General features: G+C 40.7%; 1 pseudogene; it reads right to left on the bottom strand.

The window, feature by feature from the left end:
• Nucleotides 1-19,185: 19,185 nt before the first annotated feature.
• Nucleotides 19,186-19,938, bottom strand: LOC112826081 (transcription factor BTF3 pseudogene; annotated as a pseudogene).
• Between the last annotated feature and the right edge of the window lie 3,303 nt (nt 19,939-23,241).

The following is a 23,241-nucleotide window of genomic DNA, read 5'->3' as shown; positions in this document are numbered from 1 at the left end:
AGTGGTTGGAGGCTTGTTTCACTCAGGCATAAGCCAACATCTAATGACTAGGTATTGAGCAACTGCTACATCTTCAACATGATTTCTAGGCACTGGGGATACCGTGGTGAAAGGGGCATCCTTGCTCTCATTAGATGCACACTGCAGAACATGGTTTCCTGGTTCCGATTAGCTGTTTGAAATGGTTTTGTGGTTTTATGAGAACACGTTAATGGAAGTCATTAATAAACTAATGTTTAGGAAAATCCTAGAGTGCTAAATGCTTTGTATCTTCTTGCAAGCTTTCTGTGGCTATGGTTTTCTTGCACTGTTTTCTGTATTTCATTATTTTTCAAATGAAACCTCTTGTGTGGGGAGAGGATTCATTGGTGCGGTGGGGAATAAGATTAAGGTTGTTAAAAAAGAGGCAGGTGATCGTCTTTCTTTGCCTTTTTTTTTTTTTTGGCTAGGTGACACTTGTAGCACCGCGATCACGGCTTGACATCCAGCTTTTAGAGGAAATTAGTCAAAGAAGAGAACATTTAGAAAGAAGCAGGCAGGAAGGTGCAAGGACTTGAAACCATGTCATATGAAAAACAGTTGGAAGACCTGGAGGTGTTTAGTCTGATTTAGAGGGTATGATTGCTTTCTTAAAATATTTGAAGGGCTGTCAAGTGAAGAAAGGATTAGATATGCTCTTTATGGCCTCAAGGGGATAAAGTTAGGATCAGTGGTTGGTGGTTATTAGGAGTCAGGTTTGGTTTAATATTTAAAAAACCCAGTTATATCAAAATTAAACCTGTTCAAAGATGAAATGGACTGTCTTGAGTGAAAATATTCAGCAAAAGTTGTTCAGTTGGCTAAGTGTTGGAGAAGGGGTTATGACATCTTTTTTTTTTTTAAGATTTACTTATTTGAGAGAGAGCACATGCACGTGCACGCGAGTACATGGGGGGAGGGCAGAGGGAGAGAGAATCTTAAGCAGACTCTGAGCTAAGCATGGAGCCCGACGCGGGGCTCGGTCTCATGACCCTGAGATCATGACCTGAGCAGAAACTAAGAGTCAGGCACTAAATAGACTGTGCCACCCAGGTGCCCCATGACATCTTTTTAAAATTATAAAACTTTTCAACAATATAGAAACAAAATACCAGTTAGTGAGGACAGAGCTTTTGTCTCTTTATTCATCTTCATATCATCATGACTAGAAAAAGACCTACTGTACATAGGAAGAACCCAAAATATTTGTTGAATAAATTGCTAAATGAAAGTAGTTTAAGAAGTGACTTAATTCTTCTCCTTCATGTTACCCCCTTCTCAGAAGTTACCATGGTTTATAATATCTCTCTCCAGGCCTTCTTCTGTTCCCTTAGATATATACTATATTTTGTACATCATCACATGTTAGCTTTTTTCTACACAAATGGAGTCGTACATATGGTTCTGAGATACACTTTTTCCACATAATATGTTTTGGAGGTCTGTCCAAGTCATTACATACGTATATATATGTAACATTACATATATATGTGTATATATATATATATCAATTCATTCTTTTTAACTGTTATATAGCATTCCATAATATAAATGGTCCATAATTTATTAAGTGATCCTCTATTGATAGACAGTCTTGTAGTTTCTCAATTTCTGCCAATTAAACATTACAACAATGAACATCCGTATTCATAGAGTCCTTATACATATGTGAGCATTTCTGTAGCACAGATTTGGATTTCTTTCTATATACGTAATATTTGTAAAGAAAAGGTTGACCAAAAAAAAAAATCTCTTAATCTAATATGGTTTAATATAGCACCTGAATCTTATTATAACCCATTTTAGAGCAAATGATAATTGTGTTTCCTCAAAAACACAGCTTCAAAAAAAAAGTGTCAACTCTAGTAACTGGTGCTGGCCTTTGCAGTCTAGGGTGAACATTGTTAGTTTTTAAAGGTTGTGTATCTGGCAACATATCTTATAAGAATGACTTTCCTTCTTTTCATCTGGTCCTAAAGAGGAAGTTAGTAGGAGTCTAGTTAAACCAGTACCTGTTCATGCTGTGAAAGTGGGAAATTCACTTTCTTGAATGAGATTGTAGTTCTCTTTACCTTTCCTGAGCTTTGTGTTTCACAGATCCATGTGGCTTCATTTGTAAAATGTATTTCACTTGGTGCTATAGCACCTGGGGTGGCAGTGGGGGCAGGTTTGAGTGGTCGTAAAAATCTCAGGTCTGTGAGTTGCCACTTCCTACAGGTTAAATTACCCTGACTAATCCAGTCATCTGTGTAACATGGTAATAACAACCTACTGACAGGGCCAACTGTAGAAAATGCATCAAAATGGACTTGCCTCGACAGTCACCTTATAGTGTTTGTTTAGACAGTGAGAAGTCCTATCAGTTTTCATTATACCTGTATGCTGAAATGGTCTGAAGACTGCCCTTGATTGGAGTTCTTGGTCATTTTGATCTACCTCTGGCAGAGCAGCTGCTCTACACTGAGAGGCTAATAAGTATCATCTGTGTTTTTATATAGCTGGAGCAGTTTGGCTCCAGAATTTGGGTTCTCGGCTATAACGTTATTCTGCCTTCACCTGCCTGAAGTGTTCTTTCTTGAAAAGGTTGTGCGAACAGCTGGATTTTTGAAGTAACCATGCTCTGCCAAGGAACAGTCCTTACCTACTTGGCTTTCCTTTAGGTTATAGGATCAGTTTGAACAGGAGCCAAATTAAGATACGTGGTCTCTCACAGGGTGCTGGTCCTGCTATTTGATAATGAGGAACCCCGCTTTGCTCTCTCCTGGCCTCATATACCTCTGGCCTGTGTGTCCCTCCTTTCTCCTTTTTTTTTTTTTTTTTTTTATCACCACCTCATGTTTCACCTTTGTCACAGGGCAGTAGGACCTGGAAGCTTGTGCCGGATGTAGGTGGCAATTACCGGAACCACAGAAATAAACCCAGGGTAGGAATGTAAGTGACTGGGGACCTGAACTTTATAGGTCGTTCTCTACCAAGTGATTTGATCAACTGGGCATTCTGTTTCAAGTTAGGATGGACATGTTGATTAGCAGCAACCATTTTCTGCCATTGAGCTGAGCCACCTAGCACCTTCGTGAGAAAAAGCCCTCACAAAACCTGTGGCCAGCCAAGTTAATGCACCCGTGTGCTCGGTGCAGACTTAAGGGAAGGGGGCTTCAGCCTAAAGACAGCTAGATAGCTTCTGTTTCCACAGCTTAAATCGCATGAGTTAGTAATGTATGTGAAATATGAACCTTGTTCCTAATCTTCTATCCAGGCCATCCAATATGATAAACGTACGAGTTCCTTACTGTTGCTGTTCTGGTCAGACAATAAAATTTCAACCTCTCACTTCTGCTGCCGAAATTCAGGTTTAGTTTTGCTAGTCTTCGGTCCCTCTGAGGATTATCGTATTTTTTTCATGTTTGCTTCTGAATATTCCTGGATCTCTTTCTTTCATTTCTAGCACTAGAACATTTTCTCTCAGGGATGACTTTCACCTATGCACAAGGTGAACAACTACCTTGCATTTTGCACGAAGTATAACATTTACCTTTATATTGATTGTAGTCAAGTAAATGGTTATATGTTTTGAATCTTGGTTATTTCATAGCTATCTGATTATATTATTAGATAAAACCTGTTTCCCAAAGGCTATTGAGATCACACCTATGTTGTAGTAAACTTTTAATTTCTAATTCCTTTGGAAAGCATTTTCTTATTTCCAGTTGAAAGGGTCCAGAGATGATTTGTAATAGGAAAGAAATGACTACAATCAATTCTTACCTTATTGTGGAGTTTTTTTTTTTCTTTAAACATATCTTAGAAAAGTATTTCAGACCTTTTGAGTTTTATTTGTTTTTTGAAGAGAGTTCAATAACTGTGGATATAAATTCATAAACAGGAGTGTCAGAGGTCAACATTCACATTAATGCAAAGAAGTTTGACACATCAAAGCTCAACAGAATTTTCTGGACGCTCAGGAAAGACAAAGAGATAAAACTCTTGTAATAGTTTATTCTTGGGTTTTAGCTTCAGAATGTCTAAGTGATAATAATGCCAGAGTTCCCGGGGGGGGGGTTAATTTTCCCTTTGCCTGTTCCCATCTTCTGTTCCGGGCTCCCATTGTCCCAGTTCTAATCCACTATGGTATTTCAGTCCATCCTCTCTCCCTGCGTCCCTCCGGTCCCTTCATCCCGGAGAAGAGTGTGTGGCTATAGCAATGGATGCCTTTGCAAAGCATGCCGGTGGTGTTTATCTTTAATCACTTAAGGTATTTCCTCACAGTGGAGTGTGCACATCGGCACTTCGGCACCTCATGGATTGCAACATTTCCCTCGCCACTTACATCCTGCCCTGGCCCTTTACCGGGAGGTTCTCTGAGGTTTGGTAAACAGAGGTGATTTATATAAAGAAGCAACTTTCTCAGTTTAGATGTTGTTGTGGCTAAATGGTTGAAAGCATATTTTGCAGTTTAACTAGGAATTCCTAAACGGTTTGCAGCTGCTATTGGGTTTTTAAAAACACGTTCGTTTTCTTCACTGAAGTATGGAAACAATGATTTTAGATTTGGATTTTGTGCTGCTTAATTCTCAGAAGCTATTGAAGGAATATTTGAAGAACTTGTTTGTTGTAACGGTAAATAGCCATACTCAGAAAGTATTTTTTGGCAGGTTGTATGTGTTAGAAGGGAATACGCCTGGGGCCCACACTGAGCTAAGAACATGTAGTGGTAACATTGAGGGTGACCAAGTAGGATAAACTGGTGCTTTGAGCATGGGGGATATCTGGCCCTTAGGCTATTGAAATTCAAATGGGCTGTTGCTTTTTCAGTGTTTGATCCTGTTCTTAGGTTGAAAGGATTGATATGAATCATTCAGGAGCCTTTTATTAACTTTAAGTTATGGCTTCAGATTGGAATTGGAACACTCAGAAATATGGAACAGTAGTTTCAAGTAAGGGCGCTTAATGACAGTGTGTGCTTGTGAGAATTGGGTCTTGTGTCTTTGTTCCCTTCTTTGAGGCACAGGTTGTCTGTGGTACTGGTTTGGTAGGCTTCATGTTTATCTGTGGTCTGGAATGTCAAAGGATTGCAAACCTGAGAATTTTGCTTCCCTCTTTAACCTAAAGTGATGGTGTGGGAGTTTCTGGTATTGGCTCAGGGGGTGGGGACAACCATATATGGGAGAGGAAAGGGGGGACTGGCTGGCTTTGGTATTTCTATCCACACTTTCTAATGCCATTCTCATTACTTTATTAACGAAGGGTGGATACTTTGAATAATTATTTATGTCTGTCTTTTCCTTCACAGTATAATGCACACTTCAGTTGTTTCTTCAACTTTTCCTAATATATGTGTTTATGATACACTGAAGAGCCATAAATTTGAGGAGAGAGATAATTAGCTCTGACAGACTTACAAAAATGAGACTGTAAGAGGAAGAGGCAAGAGGGTTGCTTCAGAAAAGGATTGCATTTCTGGGCTTAAGGGAAATTATCCAGATAAGAAATTCTGCAGTGTTAAAATTCACAACCATTTGGGTGGCACAGGGTATAGGAAGAAAGGAGTTATTTTGTGATTTTTAAAAATTTAAATATTTTTCATAATTTAAACGAATCTTTTTTTTTTATTCCCAAAACAGAATTTTTAAATGGAGAATTCGAGACTTTGAGTAATAAAATGGGAGGAAGAAACAGCAGCTCAGTCAGTGGTGTTAAAATTTCATGTGGTTTGCACGCCCTTTACCTTTAATCTCTTTCTTAGTGTGAGTGTGGATCGTTTTCGAGGGAGCTCTGTATAGCTGTCTTATCTTAAAAGAATAATTTTCCTTTCACTTTGGTGGCTCATGTATTCAGGGAAGCCTTCAAGAAACATGGCTCATTTAGCATTAACTTGACTTAGTAGTCCATCCTGCCCCTCCCAATTTGGGGATCCTTTGTAAAGGGGACAATTAAATTGTTTCAACGTCTCTAAGGAAGATTAACCATGGGTTGGGTTAAGTTATTCCTACTATTGTATATTATTTTCTGTTTTCTGGATTAAAAAGAAAACTTGAAGACAGAGTGTGAGAGATTAACACCGAAAGGGAGGAGGGTAAAATTCATGTCATCTGAGGTGAGCAAGGCTCCAATAGTGCCATTATTTCAATGGCTCTTTTTCCCTGGGCCAGATCAGGCTCTCGTCCACAATGGAGGCCATGATGATACAGGGGGTAAAAGGATCTATCTTGAATGTTCTTAGATATACTGGCTTAATGCTCATAGGAGAGAGAAAAGGCTTTTTAGGGGAGGTCCACCGAGAAAGAAAAGGTTTAGACAGTTCACTGTCAAGTCTACAGGATGAGTTATGTTTGGTTACTGTCAGCTCTCAGCAGCAGGGTCTCTTAGCATTGACTAGGGTCTTGCTTGATGGAAGGCTCCAAGGGAAAGAATGGGGAGAGCTGAAAGGTTTGGATTTCCCTGTAAATTGAACCCAGTGTCACTGGGAATCGCAGTGAGGAGCTCCTTTAAAATGTCCAGCTTTTCTGCTCTCCACACTCAGGAGCTGCTCCTGCTTCCCCCACCCCCTCCATTCCTATGTCTTTTGTTCCATGAATAAATATTATGTGGTTTGGTGCTCATTACTCTTTGATATGAAAAAAGGCAATTCATTAGGTTGAAAGAGGAGGGGGAGGGAGACACCATTTTTCACCCAGTGCATCAAGCACGGTTACACTGATTTGAATTCCCAGAAAAGTAATAACACAGTGAAAATAATGATAAAACAGCTCATGGGCTGACAGCTGTGCAGCACCCGGGAACACTGAAGACAGGCCCCCGTGTTGCAGCAGGACAATATTGTGGAGCATATGGTGCCATTGCAAGCCAGTTGTTGGACTCGGTGGCCGCCTTTTGTTTGGGGGACTCTCCCAGCATTGGGTCTGTGGTAGCTCTTCAGAAACTTCTAGTCTCGTTGGCAGGAGGGCTCTTGGCACCATGCCAGCCTTACTGTACGGTGGCTGACTCAGGCCATGCGGAAAAGCTCATGCTTGGAGAGCATTCACGCCTCCTTACTTTGGTCACTAATCAAATCATTTGCTCAGCCAGTATAAATTAGGATCTTTTTCCATAGCAGCCCAGTGGCTACATTACAAAAGGAAAATTTTCTACAGGAATGCCAATTAATTTTAGATGCGTTAATTCACTGGTGCTCAGTTCCTCGTGTGAGAGTGAAAATTGTTGTGTTTTGTTTTAGTGCTTTTTAGATGCACTTTGCATGTTACCTCTTCGTTCTTCAGGCTAGAATAGCAAAAGCCAGAAAGTATGTTAGGGCCAGTGTTGCTGCTAGAAAGGAGAGAGAGTACCCGTCTATCTAGTTTTTACAAGACCGTGCTAAAATAGGCCCTTTGCTTAGCATGGGTCTATTTTTTAAATGTGTGAAGCTGGCATGTGTGTGTGCATAAAAAGACTAATTAACTCCACTTTCCTCTGGAGGGGTCTCCTTGGCTGCCCTGTTAATGCGCCCCACGTTGGCCAGAGTGGTGCCATCATCCTGAATCCTTTATGACTTCAACCTCTATGTAGTCATGGTCATCCATTCTGGTTCCTTTCCTCTTGACTCTGAGGTGTAAGGAAAGATCCAGAAGAGCTATACAGTCCTGGGAGAGTGGTTCCTGCAAACATAGCAGAAGGCGATTCTCAGAGAGAATCACACTCCATGAGGAAGGGCTGTAGCCTGTGCTATTGTGCTCCGTGCATGAGAATATTTTTATTTCAGGAGCTAAAAGGAGGAAACCGATGGTGTTGATACTCTGATTGAAGAGCACCAAATGTCACTATATTCTTGGTCTCTATGGGACCTTTTTTTTTTTTTTTGCAGGACACACTTAGGAAGTGTTGTGATGTTGGGATGAGTAAATTTCTTTTTCTCATGAGCAAATGTCATTACAAGGCCAAATCTACTGGAAAAATAGACATATGTATGTATATGTATATTTATTTCTGTGATGTTTTACTAATCACTAATCAGAGGTTGTATTTTAACACTGGGGCTCTGCTGGGGGAATGGATATTTCTTCAGGCCTTAGTTTTACATTTTGATCACTGGCCTTGAAAAAATGTCTTTAAGTGGAGGAAGATAGATGTGTTACCAATCTACTGTAAGTGGATATGTGCTTGCTGTAGCATTCAGGGGTTGGGAGAGTTTCTGTCTGCCCCCTGGATGTGATTCAGAGCATCCAGAGGAATGATTAGGGCCCTGTTTTCTGTTTTACTTGCTGGGTTGGTTGTAGGAGCAACTTCACTGACCATCCTTTCAACCTTCCCTTGACAGTGTGTTTACACAAATCAGTCAGGGGAGAAGTATTTCTGTTTTTACTTTCCAGAGTTTCCTGAGTGAGAGGAGCAATATTTACCTTCTCTCCCTTTAAGAAATGGAAGCAGAAAGATAATGACTGAAAAAGATCTACATTTGAGGCTTTTGTATCCTTGCCCAGAGCACTAGGGACCAACTACAATCATCCTGGAGGCTTTACTACAACTGTCACAACCTGCCCTGAGGGAAGGCAGGTACTGAGGGCAGAAGGAATGGTTGCGAATTGGGAAGAGAGCTAGGAGGGAAAGCTGGAGAAAGGGGAGAGGTGAGGGGAAGAGATGAGACTTTCCTGGGTGTTCAGAATGGGGGAAAGTTTGCATAGATGAAGTATGCTTGTTTCTGTTAGCTTTGTAAATATTTTTATGGCTATTTTATTTTTGCACCATAATATTAGATACTTTGATTATGCAGCATGTTTCTGGGAGAAGTGGGGCGACAGTGAGACCCAACTCACTTAGTAGGTCACCAAATAAGGAGGGCAAAGCAAAAGCAGGAACAGGGTCTTGCCTATGTTCTACCTTGGGTACAGCTTTTTCAGTTGGGTGAAGAACCATAAATCTGAAAATCCAGCTGTGTTGTGCAAACTATTAGGAAATACGATCTTCAGGGGTTATGGGGACAGTTCAATTAAAAAAAAAAACTTGCCCCCTAATGTGATTTGCATTATAATTATTTAATACCTAAAGGACTCTTATAATTGAATTTTAGGGTGCTTCATTTACATTCTAGCTGGTGAGAGTTAGAAATACTATCACTTTGTGGTCCTCTAATCGCTGTCCCAAACATTCACAAAATGCCCTGTGATTCAATTATAAGTATCTTCTGGGGACCATGTAATTATATACTGTCTAGTTATCATTATAAAGCACCAGGGAACGAGGAGCCAATCAGGTAGCTTCAGTGGCTGGTGGTTCATAACCCTGAAATTGATAGCACAAAGTGCTTTGGGTAACATCACAAATTTTATAAGGGTGGGGGAACTGATCAAGTTTTAGGGGCAGGAAAGAGTTATTACGTACTAATTCTTAAGTTACACAAATAGGACTTTGAAGTAAAACGCTTATTGATAAAATAATTTTAACTAACTGACGGATAGATTTGTTGAGAGTAAATGAATAGGGAAGTCTAAACATGGAGACCAGAGGCCCTCTAGCTTAATTACACTGAGAAAAAAGGAGGAGGGTACTATTGTGTATGTGAAGTCATGTCTTCGTAAAAATAAAATTAAATAAAGAACAATACAAGAAAATATGCCACCTATAGGAAATAATTACTAGATGTGAATACCTAGTAATCTTTGGGTTAAAGAATGGAGAATAAATGTTTTCACGGATGCTTGTGCAAAATCAGGAGTCTTTCTCCTGCTCCTCCCAGGGGCACCCCAGAGCATTTACTTGCAGACTTCGCCTTCTTCCAGAGCTCTTTAAAGTGGTCGCCAACTCTCAACAGCAATTGCTTCTGAGTGGTGTTCAAACAACCCTGACATGAGTCCCTTGGTATATCATTATCTAGTCTCATATTTAACCTTTTTCTAATAGCCTCCCCAAAGTCCAGAGTTTTCAGCAAGCGCCAGAGGAAGTTATAAAAGGTGTTTTTCCGCCTCTTGACTGCACAGCTGTGAGAAGCATAGTTATCTGGAAGTCGCCTTTGGTTTTCCTTTTTTTGTCCGAGAGACCAGGTAGATGTGAAAGTAAAGAGCCTTGTTGAGATAGGCCAAGCTTTGTGGCAAGTGTCAACACATTAATAAGAACTTCTCTTTCTTCAGTTTTTCCTGAGCCTCGTGCTTGATTAACTCTATTCGTCGAGGAAAGAGGGGCATGGGGGTACACGCATTCACAGAGCGTGTGCCTCTCCTCCCATTCTCTATTCCTGAGCTTGTTATTAGGGAGGATTGTGTGCCAGTAAGAGGTCAGCTGCAGGCTGCAGAGCTGTGGACAGGCCTGAGAGCGGCGACAGTCATGTTGGTCGAGGCCCCACCTTGGCACCCCCTGATGGTAAACAAACGTGTTTGCTCAATTGCTGCCCAGCCTCATGACCACTGTGCCTTTAGAAAGATGTTAGTTTCTTATTACGGGAAGCAGATGGGAATGATGGCATCTCTGATGGCTTGCATGGAAATTGGAGAGAACACCTGTGAGTTTAGGAGGGTGGGGAATACCCAGAATGTCTCATTCTGAGAGGAAGCCAGAGACGGGTGATCCAAAGCATCTCCCCCTTCACTGCTTCACAGCCTCGGGCCTGGTGCTGGGGCAGCGGGCTGACTGCGGATGCTCTGGTCCTCTTGTCACCACTGATGGAGGTGGGTGAGATGGAACCTGGACAGGAGAACTAGAAGGAAGAAGAAGGGAACAAATGAAGTAAATAAAGGCATGGACTGCTGGGAGACATTTGGATGTGGACTCTTCATTACCTATAATTGATTTTTAAATAGTGAGAGGGAAGGTTTCTCCACTTTTCCTTCCAATGGCTGTGGAAATTTCATTCTGACTCTCCTTCCTGTCGTGTTACCTACTGAGGCATCTTTGTGGTTCTGCATAAAATCTGAGCAGCCTTCTGCCTTGGCACCAAATCCTTCTTGAGCAGAAGCAGCTCGTGGTTCTGTGACGGAAGTGAGTCCACCCCTTGAGGGATCTGCTCCCTTTAATCCCTTACTTAGGGAATCCCGTCCTTCCCCTGATGAAGGCTCTACCATGTGCTCTCTGGGCGTGGTGCACAAGTGAATACTGCAGCCTCTGGTTTTGGGGGAGGCCTGCTGCTTTGGGGTTTTGCCCCGTTTCTCTCCCAGCCTATTTGGTAGGTTTCCTCGGCTAAATCAGTGCCAGGCCAGTGACTTTCTCTGGATGGCTATATAATCTGTGTTTCACAGACAGACATTCTGATTATCAATATGACAGATGTGCCCACAGTCATTTCTGTCTCTGGGTCTCATCCCCCATGATTGGGATGCCATTTGGCCTATTTAAAAGGACATTATATTGGACACCAGGAGATGAAAGACCAGTTCAGGCTTTGCCACAACAAACGGTGTGACCTTAAACAAGTCACTTAATCTCTTAGGACCACAAAACTCATGTTTGATTCATTTGATTTGTAAGGACACTTTACAGTAGGAAGGAAACATTTATGAAACACAAATTTTTAGTAGCTTTGCGTAGTCATGCTGGTACTACCGTAAGTCCTAGGATTATCTGCCTCCTTCTTTCTGGCCACCTAGAGGCCCCCACCGCACCAGAAACAAAAAAGAACTTGACCCTCACGGGAATGACTGGCAGGTTTTGTCTAGGAGATCATAGTTTATAAATTTAACGTGTATGTGCATGTGCCCTGCTTGAAAATAAGATGTTTAAAATTAAGCAAGTCAGCAAGACATGAAGGGATGTTTCCTAATTATGCCAGTCACTTCTGTGTAGAGCCCTGGGCCTCTCCTTCCCTCACCATGCTCTCCAGCGCCCATGGGTGATTGTGGCGATTGTCTCAAGCTTCCGCACAGGTGAGTGGCCAACGCTGCATGGTGAGCTCCTTGAAAGCAAAGATTGGGATTGACTTATAAGAGGAACTAAAAAAATGTTTCTTGCATGGACCTGAACTGTAATATTGGCTGACTCTTTCATCACGTCCTTATTAATTATGGCATTAGTCCTGAATTTTAGGGCTAGTGTCTTAAATGTGGCTAGAAAAACCAACTTTTTTTCTGGTTGGTTGGAGCCACTTTTGTCTTTCAGTTGGCACATCTCCATCTGCTATCCAACAGTGAAACCAAGGTATAGTTTTTTTATACCTTTTCTTAATGATTTGTCAGTAAAGCCCTTCATTCAGTAAGGCCAAATAATATCCCATGGGTTTTAATCAGTTTTTCAAAATCATACAAACTTCAGTTTCTAGGCCTTTGTAACAGGTATGCGTAGGTGACCCTCAGAACTATTTTTTAGACTCTCGATTTCTTACTAGTAGACTATCTCAACATGATATGACATCACTTTTCGTTGAATTTCTTTTTCAGAAATATGCATTTGGTTATATAAAATTGTGAGGATGAGTTAACAGGCTATCTTATAGGACTCATACTCTATGTGCAAATGATGGGGACATAGTTTGTAAATATAGATATTTTTTCAGTTCTAAGAATGTTTAGCTTTCTAGTAGGTTTACAGCACATTTTCTAAGTAAAGGACTTCATAAGTAAGAATGCTGGGATTATCTCATTAAAGTGGGATAAATAACAAAAAGTTTTCAGATGTAGTATATTATCTAGCGTATTCTTGTATATGTAGCCATTTTTTTCTGTCCCCTGTGTCCGCCCCTTTTGGGCAAGCATATTTTCTCTTTCGTTCTCTCTGAGTAGTTTTGACAAGCATATGGAAAGACAGAAGAAGGCCTCAGAATTAAGTCAACTTCAGATTGTTTTGCTAACAACTTATGTTCTTTTATGACTCCGAGGTGAAAGATAAAAGTCACTCCAATCGAATTAAAGGACTAGCCAACTTAACTTGGTTGCATTTAACGTTCACTTTTGGCCTGGGGACTACACAGGGTATTCTACTGCCGTGATGCACCCGTGCACTTTTGGTCTCATGCCACAATTAACCAAGCCAAACCCCAAAACAACAAAAACAACTTATCTGCTTGGCTTTACGTTCGCAGATAAAAGATTTTTTCTAAGTGAACGGTTTTTTTCATCTCTCCCCTGTGTCTGTGCTTTAGCTAACCCCCACTTGGACTTCTCATTGAGGTTGTGTCCACCACTGTCGATTCATTAGAACGGTGACACATATTAGGGTGTCTCCATTGTAGATGACCGCTCAGGCTTTGGCTCCTTTAGTTGCAGGGCTGGTTGGCCCTCAGCCTGAAAATTCCTCCTGTTCTCCTTTTCCGTTCTAATTGTTTCAGCTCTTCCGCAAACAGAGACCCAGCCTGTCTTTCCAGAGGGCCAGGGGACATTATTAAGAAGGATAAATCTACCCTTTCTTTTGCCTTCACCTTTTGAAAAATGTGTTCGGCAGTCAAAATCAGTTTTACCTGAATTTGATGAAAAATAGTTTTCTCATTCAGAGAAAGAAGGTGTGTGTTGGAGCTGGGGTGTATGTGTTTATTTACTTTTATATTTATTTATTTTTAAAAGATTTTTATTTATTTATTTGACAGAGAGAGACACAGCGAGAGAGGGAACACAAGCAGGGGGAGTGGGAGAGGGAGAAGCAGGCTCCCCGCTGAGCAGGGAGCCCGATGCGGGGCTCGATCCCAGGACCCTGGGATCATGACCTGAGCTGAAGGCAGACGTCTAACGACTGAGCCACCCAGGTGCCCTATTTTTTATTTTTTTAAAAGATATTATTTATTTGAGAGAGAGCTAGGGAGAGCGAGCACATGAGTAGGCAGGAGAGGCAGAGGGAGAAGGAGAAGCAGACTCCCCATTGAGCAGGAAGCCTGACATGAGGCTCCATCCCAGGACCTGGAGATCATGACCTGAGCTGAAGGCAGATGCTGTAACCGACTGAGCCACCCAGGCACCCCCGGGGTGTATGTGTTTAGAAATTTGGTTGAATTTTGGTTTTACCTCAGAATGGGACAGTGTATGCTTCTTAGCTGTTCCTTTATATGGCATCTTTGTGGCTTCCAGAATTTGCCATGGCCTGGAAGGGGGCTTCTATGATCCTATCGATATAAAAAGTAGTAATAGTAACAGCTCGAATTTCCTGAGTGCCAGACTCTGTTTTAAATGCTTTATGTGTTATCAGCTCTTTCACATTTCCATAACCATCCTATGAGGCTGTTGTAATTATTGTTTCCATTTAAAAGATGAGACTACTGAGTCCCAAAGAGTTTTGATTATGTTCCAGGGTTGATGAGTGGTAGAACAGGGATTCAAACCCAGACAATATTGCTCCAGAGTATGTGTGACTAACTACTGTGTCTGCTGGCTTCTCATGTTGGTGCTGGATTTAGGACTTTGGAAGACTGTTTATCTGTGTTGGCGGAGCATGGTTGAAAGGAGCTCTTAAAGGTCCACACCCAGGTGCTGCTTTTTACCATGTTTTCCCTGACTGGCTCTCTCCACTCTGCCCCGCCCTTAAGGACAGGGTGACATTTCTGGGTTGCTGGGGGCCAACTCTGAGTTGCATGGCTCCTCCATGAGGCCTGATAGCCATGGGTGTTCTCAAAATGTACTGTCTACTTCTGTCAATTTATTCCTCTTCCAGTTTGCCAAAGTCAAAATTTTTTTAAGGCTTTGGGCACAAATCTCGAGGACCAGGGCAAGCTGCCTTTGGAGTTGTGCATGGTGAGAGTCCACGTGTGCGTGCCCTTTTATGACAGCACAGGGAAGGCTTCCCCCAAAATGCCAGGTCCTCAACGTTGGGAGGAAGCTCCATAAAGGCAGGGATTTTGTCTCTTGTTCTCTGCTGTCTTCTGAGCCTGGAATAGTGCTTTGCACATAGTAGGTGCTCAATCTGATAGCCAAGTGTGGCTGTCCTTTGGCATAAGTTTTCCTCTCCAAGTTCCATACTGCCTTTATGTGAACCCCAGAATTCTCTCATCCATGAATTTGTCTAAATCCTTCTTGAGCCTGCAAATGTTTTTGGCTTCTGCACCTCCTGAGGTGACGCATTCTCTATTTTCATGAAGAAGAGATCTTGCCCCTTATGTGTCTTAAAGCACCCTTCAGAAACAAAGGTGGGAGGAGAAATTTGGAGCAGACCAGGGGGGAATATGGAGAAATGAGGGGGCAGAAGAAAGTCAGGGCCCAAGGGAAGGGGCTCACTGAGGAGAAGACGAGGTGTCAGTCTCAGCACTTAGGTCTTGATGTGCTGCTGATGCCATCTGTGTGGCAATGGCAGTGATTCTGTAAGTTAGCGAGATAATTTAGTGAACTCTTATTTGGTGGGGGCAGTGGCTCAAAAGTTTGATGACACAGTAGGTTCTTTTGACCTTCATTCATGGTCAGCTCTTGATACACACATACAATTTTAGGAACTAAGTGACATATGTATGGAGGCGTGGCTTGTGTTCTGGCGAATAGTGTCCTTAATATTAAATCTCTCTGCCTTTAGTTAAGTTATTCAGTATCTGGGCCTCAGTTTCCTTATCTGTAAAGCACGGGTAACAGTAGCTATATTTTTATAGTGCTAATGTGAGGACTGAGAGATATAATTCATGTAGAAGTCTCAGTGAACGTCTGGATACACAATAAGCGTTCTATAAATATCAGCTGTTATTATTAGCACATCACCAAGATGCCCACTGTTGTGCCTCATGATGGCAGGCTTAGCAGGTAGCCAACATACTTTCTCCAAAAAAAAAAAAAAATAGAGCATGACTCTGAGTGTGTGGTGGGTGTTGTAAGGAGGGGTTGAGCTTGTGCTGGCTTTCTTATACTTCATATGTGGGAAATAGTTAACATGTGTGGACTCCATTGCAGTGACTTTCAATGTGAGTCCAGATTCCTTCAGCACTTTCTGTTGGTGTCATTCATTTTTGACTTGCCATGTACTGTCTTCCATCATTGACAATTCACATGGCACCTTTCATGAGCCAGATACTGGGCTAAGCACTGAAGTGACAACTGCAACAGGGCCACCACCTGGAAGAGCTTGAAGAAGGTTTGGGTGGATGAAGGTTAGAGGTGGGAAACATGGGGCATAAATGGGGAATCCTGAGTTGTTTAGTGTTGAAACAGAAGGGTCAGGGCAGAAAGTGGTGGGGGAAGAGGCTGGTAAGATAGGCAGGTATCAGGAGGCAGTGGGCCTCATATGCCATGCTCAAGAGCTTAAAACCTATGATATAGGTGAAGAGATACTATCAAAGGGTTGTAAGACAAGGAAGTAATGCAGTCAGTAAGCATTAGGTAAAGCACTCTGTTGACCATATGAAAGATGGATTTGAGACAAGGACTGGAGGCAGGGAGGTTTCTAATTTGGGTGGTGGCTTCATTACCCAGTATAAGAAATGCCTGAAGTTTTGGAGGGAAGATGGTCAGTTGATCTTTGGAAATGCAAAGTTTAATCCTGAAGGGATGTCCAATAATCATTTGGATATATAGGCCTAGAATTTAGCCCAGGGGTCCTGAGTTGCAGGTGTAGACATTGAAGATGGTTAAAACTTCAGAGTGGATGAAGTTGGTGAAGGGTTTATAAGGACCAGACAGTGCCCTGGGATTTGGCAACTGGAAGCTCCTGGCTTTGTGTCAAAGTAGTTGCAGTGGGATGGTGTGCAGAGGTAGTGGATGAGAAGTGTGGAGAGGAGGGGCTGGTTTGACCAGAAAAAACGGCATGCACAGAGAGGTAGGGAGGTGGCTAGGAGCAGATCTCACATTCAAGAAAAAGGGCCCTCCCGGAGGCTGAGATATCTTGAGTGTTTGCGGTTATGTAGTTGTTTTTACAATTCCTATTACAGTCTACTACTATTATTATTATCTTAAAAGAGGGTCCATTAAACTGAGTTATGGTGTTGCCTCTTTAAAACTTGTGCATTCTTCTCTACCTGGGAGTGATATGGTCAGTTGGTTTGCCCTGTATATATGTGTGTAATATAATACGGATTCTTGTGAAAGGAGAAGAGGAATAAAGCCACGTGATCACCAATAAATTTTTTTGTGGTGAATTCTTTATTGTTACTAAATATATACATTTTAATAGCCCTTTTTAAAAAAATAAATGGTCTTTTTATTGGGTATTTATTAGTTAAATATATTAATATTAATATTAATTTCTGGTCTGATCTGAGGTGGAGTGTTTTTTAATAGAATCTGTATGGACTGAATGTCAAAACCTCAGGATGTTGAAAAATAAGCCGAAGTTGTGCTTAATTAAAAAACCGAAGTCGTTGCCCAGTTTCTTTAATTAAAGAACATTAGAGAATAATTAGTTTCTATGAATTATTTCTTTTGGAAGAATCTGCCTCTTGTTCCTTATAGAATCTGATTCTTTGCATTGGTTATAGGGCATCAGTTGAGTGGATATCCACCTGGGCAGACTTGCTTTGGTGGGAGTTTCGGATACTGGACACATTACTCTGTTCATGATCCCAGTCTAAGAACTCAGGATGCCCAAGGTTCTGCCGCCTGCCCCTCTGGCTTTCCTGTGGTAGGGACAAGGTGTAATCTGTCTTTTCTAGAAGTTTACTAGCTAAAGGACTGAAGCAGGGTCAAGTCAAGACTAATCAGAGTTAGGGACACCTGGGTGGCTCAGTCAGTTAAGTGTCTGCCTTCGGCTCAGGTCAAGATGCCAGGGTCCTGGGATGGAGCCCCGCATCGGGCTCCCTGCTCAGTGGGGAGCCTGTTTCTCCCTCTCCCTCTACTGTTCCCCCTGCTTGTGCTCTCTCTCTCTCTCTCTGAAAAATAAATAAATAAAATCTTTTTTTTTTTTAAAAAAAGACTAATCAGAGTTGGAAATAGGCATGGTAGCCATGAAAGTCCAAACACTAAACCCACCTTCCTTGGTTGTTCTGCTTTTTAAAGAAGCGCCTGGGCTTCTATGTTGTGATAGCTTTTGGCTTGTATTCTTTCATCTCCATTTTATTGTGCTGCTCAAGGATAACTTGTATAGGGTCCCTAGGCTCTTGAGAGAGCACTTTGTAGTGGTTTTTAACCTCTTTCCAAATTAAGAGAGACTTGGAAATGTCTTGAATGTTTTTCCCTTCTAGAGGCTGTCCCACCAGACGCAGTCAGTGCAGTTTAAGGAGGTGGCATCCCTGCATTAGGGGCTGCACACTGCCCTCAGCACCTGCTAGGAGGTGTAAGCCAACGTGGGTTTGGCCTAGGTGCAGTTCAGGGCTAATCAAGAAGGTAGTGTCATGGGAATTTTGTCAGAGTAGCTATCATTTTTTAGCTCTCATGGGTTTCAAAATGCTGACACATACCTGACAAGTGTGCACAGTGGTGGATGAAGACTAGTTGTTCAGGCAACCTCAAGGAAACTTTGGCTAGAAAAGGCAGAATGCATGATTGTTAAAAACCTCAGAGGAGAGGGTAGAGGTAGACCTGCTGGAAGGAAAAGGATTTTGACTACTCAAGTTGGAAGTTTGAGAAGAGAGAAGACTAGTTAAGTGGTTATTTGTTAAGTGTTTGAAAGTTTTAGAAGGAAATCTGACTGGTTTTTCCCTAAAAACTGTAGTAAAATGTAGGGATTTGCATGTCAAATCTTACTCACTTTGAGGTTTGTAGTAAAGAGTGACACAATGAAATGTTATTTGTCTTGAGGCTGAACAGAAAGGACCACTTGCTCTAGCCCACAAACCTTACAAAGATTTTTTTTTCCTGTCCTCCCCTCACTTTTTAAAAATTTGTGAGTTCTCTCTCACCTCCCCATCTTCATTTCATTATTTAGAGGGTCTATTCAGTGCCCACCTGCACAAAAAGAAACCAGCCATCTTTTAAAGATGTTGCCCCACAAAATTGAATTAAATTTTTTTTTTTTTTTTACTCTTTAAGTGCTTCATCTCATTCAGATCTAAATGGTGGGAGTAACGGTGGACTTCAAACGTGATTTTTTCTGATGAGGTGGGCTGTGCTGTCCTTTTCTTTTCTGTCACTGGAAAGGGAAGTCTTCTGAATGGATCAGACTTAGGAACCAGAACTTAGTAGACCTAATGAAAGTTACATTTGAGAACGAGAGAGGGGGAGTAGTGGTTTATGAAATATATTTAAGAAGTTCACCTACCTGGACATCTTAGAACAATCAATTTCTCCACTTTTTTTTTTTAATTCTAGTGTAGTTAACACACAGTGTTATATTAGTTTCAGGTATATAATATAGTGATTCAACAGTTCCAGTCCTCATCAAGATAAGCGTATTCTTTTTTTTTTTTTATTAACCTTGTTTCAAACTTTATTCCCAGGCTTCTTCAGCTTAAATAGCTGCAAAGAATGAATTGTGTATAAGCAAAAACTAAAAAGAGCTGCAGTGTCCAAGGGGCTTGGGCTTAAAAATATTAGAGATCTAGATTTTATCAGATCCATGAACAAAATTTTAAAAAGCAGTCATAATATAAAATAGCAGCTCCCAGTAACTTCTTCAAGTTTTATGTTCTTCAGAAGTTGACTCAATTCAGTTTGCTTCATTCTTGGAAGCTTCATCAAAATTCTCCACAAGATCTGGAACTTCATCATCATCCTCCTCTCCGGTAGCAAGTGGTGCTTTTCCATCCACAGATTGTTTGGGCAGAGCTTCAGCCAGTCTTCTTAAACTAGTCAGACTGTCTGCACCAAGCTGGTTTAAGATACTGGGCACCATTTCTGTCAGCGGCTTTGTCTCAGCATGGCCTGTAATGGTGAAAGTGTTCGCTGCCAGTGATGCCTGAACTTTGGGGTTGTTAAAATGGATCACTGTTCCTTGGTTTGTGAACATATTCACTTCTTCAATACCAGAGATATTGTTTACCCCTAACTTCTTTAAGGAGAACTGAAGTTTTTTATCATCTGCTGTAGCCGTTCTATGAACCACCTTCTTCTTTCGGCGAGCAGTTCCTTTCCGGTGCACCAATGCGCACTTGTGCTTGCAGTTTGGCGAGTTTCTCCTGGTTCATGATAGTTTCTTTCATCTTGTTGGAGCGGAAATGGGACCGCGCGAGGGAATAGGGTTGGCGCTCAGGGGGTCTCGGGCGGACCAGCTGAGATCAGGTGCACACACGCGGGGACGCAAGATGGCAGCTCAAGATAAGCGTATTCTTAATCCCCTTCACCTATTTCATTCATTGCCCACCCCCCCTTTGGTAACTGTTCTCTATAGTTAAGAGTTTGTTTTTTGGTTTGTCTCATTTTTTTCCCTTTGTTCATTTGTTTTATTTCTTAAATTCCACATATGAGTGAAATCATATGGTATTTGTATTTCTCTGACTCGCTTATTTCACTTAGCATTATACTCTCTAGATCTCTCCTCCATCCATGTTGTTGCAAATGGCAAGATGTCATTCTTTTTTATTGCTAAATAATGTTCCATTGTATATATACACCACATCTTCTTTATCCATTCATCTACTGATGGATACTTAGGCTGCTTCCAAAGTTTGGCTATTGTAAATAATGCTACTATAAACATTGGGGTGCATATATCCCTTCAAATTAGTGTTTTTGTATTCTTTGGGTAAATACCCAGTAGTGTGATTGCTGGACCATAGGGCATTTCTATTTTTAATGGTTTGAGGAACCTCCATACTGTCTTCCACAGTGGCTGCACCAGTTTGCATTCCCACCAACAGTAATTGCTCATCTATTTTTTTAAATAAAGATTTTATCTATTTATTTGACAGAGAGAGAGAGAGCAGGAACACAAGCAGAGGGAGAGGGAGAAGCAGGGTCCTCGCTGAGCAGGGAGCCTGATGTGGGGCTCAATCCCAGGACCCTGGGATCATGACCTAAGCTGAAGGCAGATGCTTAACGACTGAGGCACCCAGGCGCCCCTGCTCATCTATTTGTAAAAACTTTAAAAACTGCACCTTTGTAAAAAAAATTACTCATAACTCCACTATTCAGAGGTGACATGCTGTGAAATTGAGGTATAACTTTTCAGATCTTATTTTATTCTGTGTGTGTAGACATATATATACCTTTACCCTTTTTCCAAATCTCCAATCCCTTATAATTAATTTTATAGTTTATTTTGTATGGATTTTTGTAAGCCAAAAATCTTTGTAAATCTTTTTGGGACAAGGTGGGACTAAATAAATATGGAGTCACAGTGTATACAGTATAAAAAGTAAATATGATCCAAATTGTGCCACTTCTTTTCTGATGGTAGCTATTTCTTTAAAAAAGCTATAGAGCTTTACCTGGGCAAAAGTTTGAAATGTTCAAAATTTCTATTTCTGTCTTATTATGATATCATGACCATATTGGTTTTTTTTTTCATATTGGTTTAATAGAGAGTAAGAGTGGAGGATGAGATAGTAAGAAAAGTATTTCAGAAAAGCTCAAACCTTATCAGTAGGATCAAAGCCCTAAGTACTTGAAGTACTTGCAGATATTTACTTAATATTTAGTTAAATATTGCTGCGCTTTATTTTAGAAATGGTGATACTTTCAGCTTTACAAAATGGTTTTACTAAATGAATTCAAGGTTGATTATTCCTGTCATTGGAGTGCTTTTCTTTAGATAAAGTAGTTCGCCTCAGCACCTTTTTAAGTATAAATATCTCTAGTATATTTTCTAAATTTTGTTTGGGTTTTTAAAACTTGACCTAGATGGGACATTGAGGGAACAGAGTCAATTAATTAAATAAAGTTGCTCGGTAAAATCTTTTTTTTTTTGCTTTGCCATATTGGGTCTCTGTCAACACACCTAAATCAGTGGTTAGTGTATAAAAATAGAGGCTTTCCCCTCACTTCCAGAGTCCACGGAGCCCGACACCTCTTTTTTCCTTTCAATATGGTGGTCTAGTCATGATTGCCAACCAAAGAATATTCCTGATCGATTTCAGGAGAATATTGGAACTTACTATTAAAAACAGGTTATGTTGTAAAGTGGACCAGATAGTTTTCTAAAGCTTAAAGGTCAGATTATTTATTTGACAATAAGGGGTCTTTAACATTTTAAATTTTACCTGGGCCATGGTGAGTCCCAGTAAAACATTAATATTTGAACCTTGTTGGCACAACTAGAGGCAGACAAATCTCCCTGCTTCAGAGACCATTGTGTAAGATAAAACAAACAAAAGCTTTAAGAAGCCAAGAAATTGAGTCTGAGCTCATCATAGTTTATGTGTTCAAATGAAAATGACTTTGCCTTTGGATGTTTCTCTCTACAGCATATCCAGTGGCAGAATTTTCCATAAAATAGTTCTTCCTTAAACTTAGAAAAATGCAGGCTATATTAAAAGCTTAATGTTAAGTCTGTCCCTTAGTCTGGATTCAGTGTTTTTAGCTCAAAAGATTTGCTTTGTACTAGAAGTACATTTTCCCTAAAACCAATGTGTTGTTGTTGTTGTTTTTTAAATAATAGTTAAAGCTCACCACAATGTTAGCCGTTCCTAAGGATGCTGTTGAGGTGCAAACTGAATGTTACTGTGATTCTTTAGCTCTTGGAACAAGAAGTGAAAGACACCTTTTCTCTATCTGTTGGTAATTGTAACATGAAAAGTGAGAGTAAAAAAAAACAGTTAATAACATAATTCATATGTTTCTCCATGAGAAAAAAAAGATTAAGGAGAAATATTAGATCTTAGCTGTGACGAGTCTTTATAGGGGAACAGATTAATTCTAATGGACCAACTGTTTCTAAAATGAGAACTGTGGGGGAAGAATTATATGCAACAAAATGCACAAGATTAATGTGGAAGCAGGATGCCTATGGATTGGGTACTCTTAAAATATTAATCTACATTAGATACATTTGCACAGTTCCCTGTTATCAATAAAAGAATAGAGAAACAAGAAGGATATCAGTTTAACCAAAGGTTTCATTAATTTGTCTTTGGTTAATAACTACTTTTATAAGACATCATCTAGCTTGGATGTACGGCTTTTTGTATAAGGTATGGGTAGTAACCTGTAATTTAGTAGTGCTCGTTACTCATCAGGAGAGGCACCCAGATTCACATGGTAGGCGTCACACTTTGGTTAGCTTTTAACCTCAGGAGACAGACTTGATTGTGATTGGAAGTCTCTTTTCAAGCCCATGGTAATTATTAATTTGATTCTCTGGAATAGCTAATAGTAGTTGACAAAATGGAGAGATTTAGAGTTGTTTGACCACAGAAGAGTGCCTGTCTTCAAATGCATAAATATTGGACATCCCAAAGTGTCTCTTTGGAGGGTACTATTGAAAAAGTCTGCAATGACTTTACTTAGTCTACTAAATGAACCACCAGTTCATACCCATCACTGGATTGTGAAGTCTGAGAAAGAAAGGTGAGAAAAATGTATCTCAGAAGGTATCAAATTGGTTGAATTAAATTGATTTCTT

This window comes from Callorhinus ursinus, unplaced genomic scaffold (genome assembly GCF_003265705.2).
Source record: "Callorhinus ursinus isolate GAN/ISIS: 27379988/994484 unplaced genomic scaffold, GSC_fseal_2.0 scaffold4, whole genome shotgun sequence".
Taxonomy (NCBI): Eukaryota; Metazoa; Chordata; class Mammalia; order Carnivora; family Otariidae; genus Callorhinus; species Callorhinus ursinus.
The sequence above is the reverse complement of the archived record's forward strand: the minus strand, read 5'-3'. Positions and strand labels throughout refer to the sequence as shown.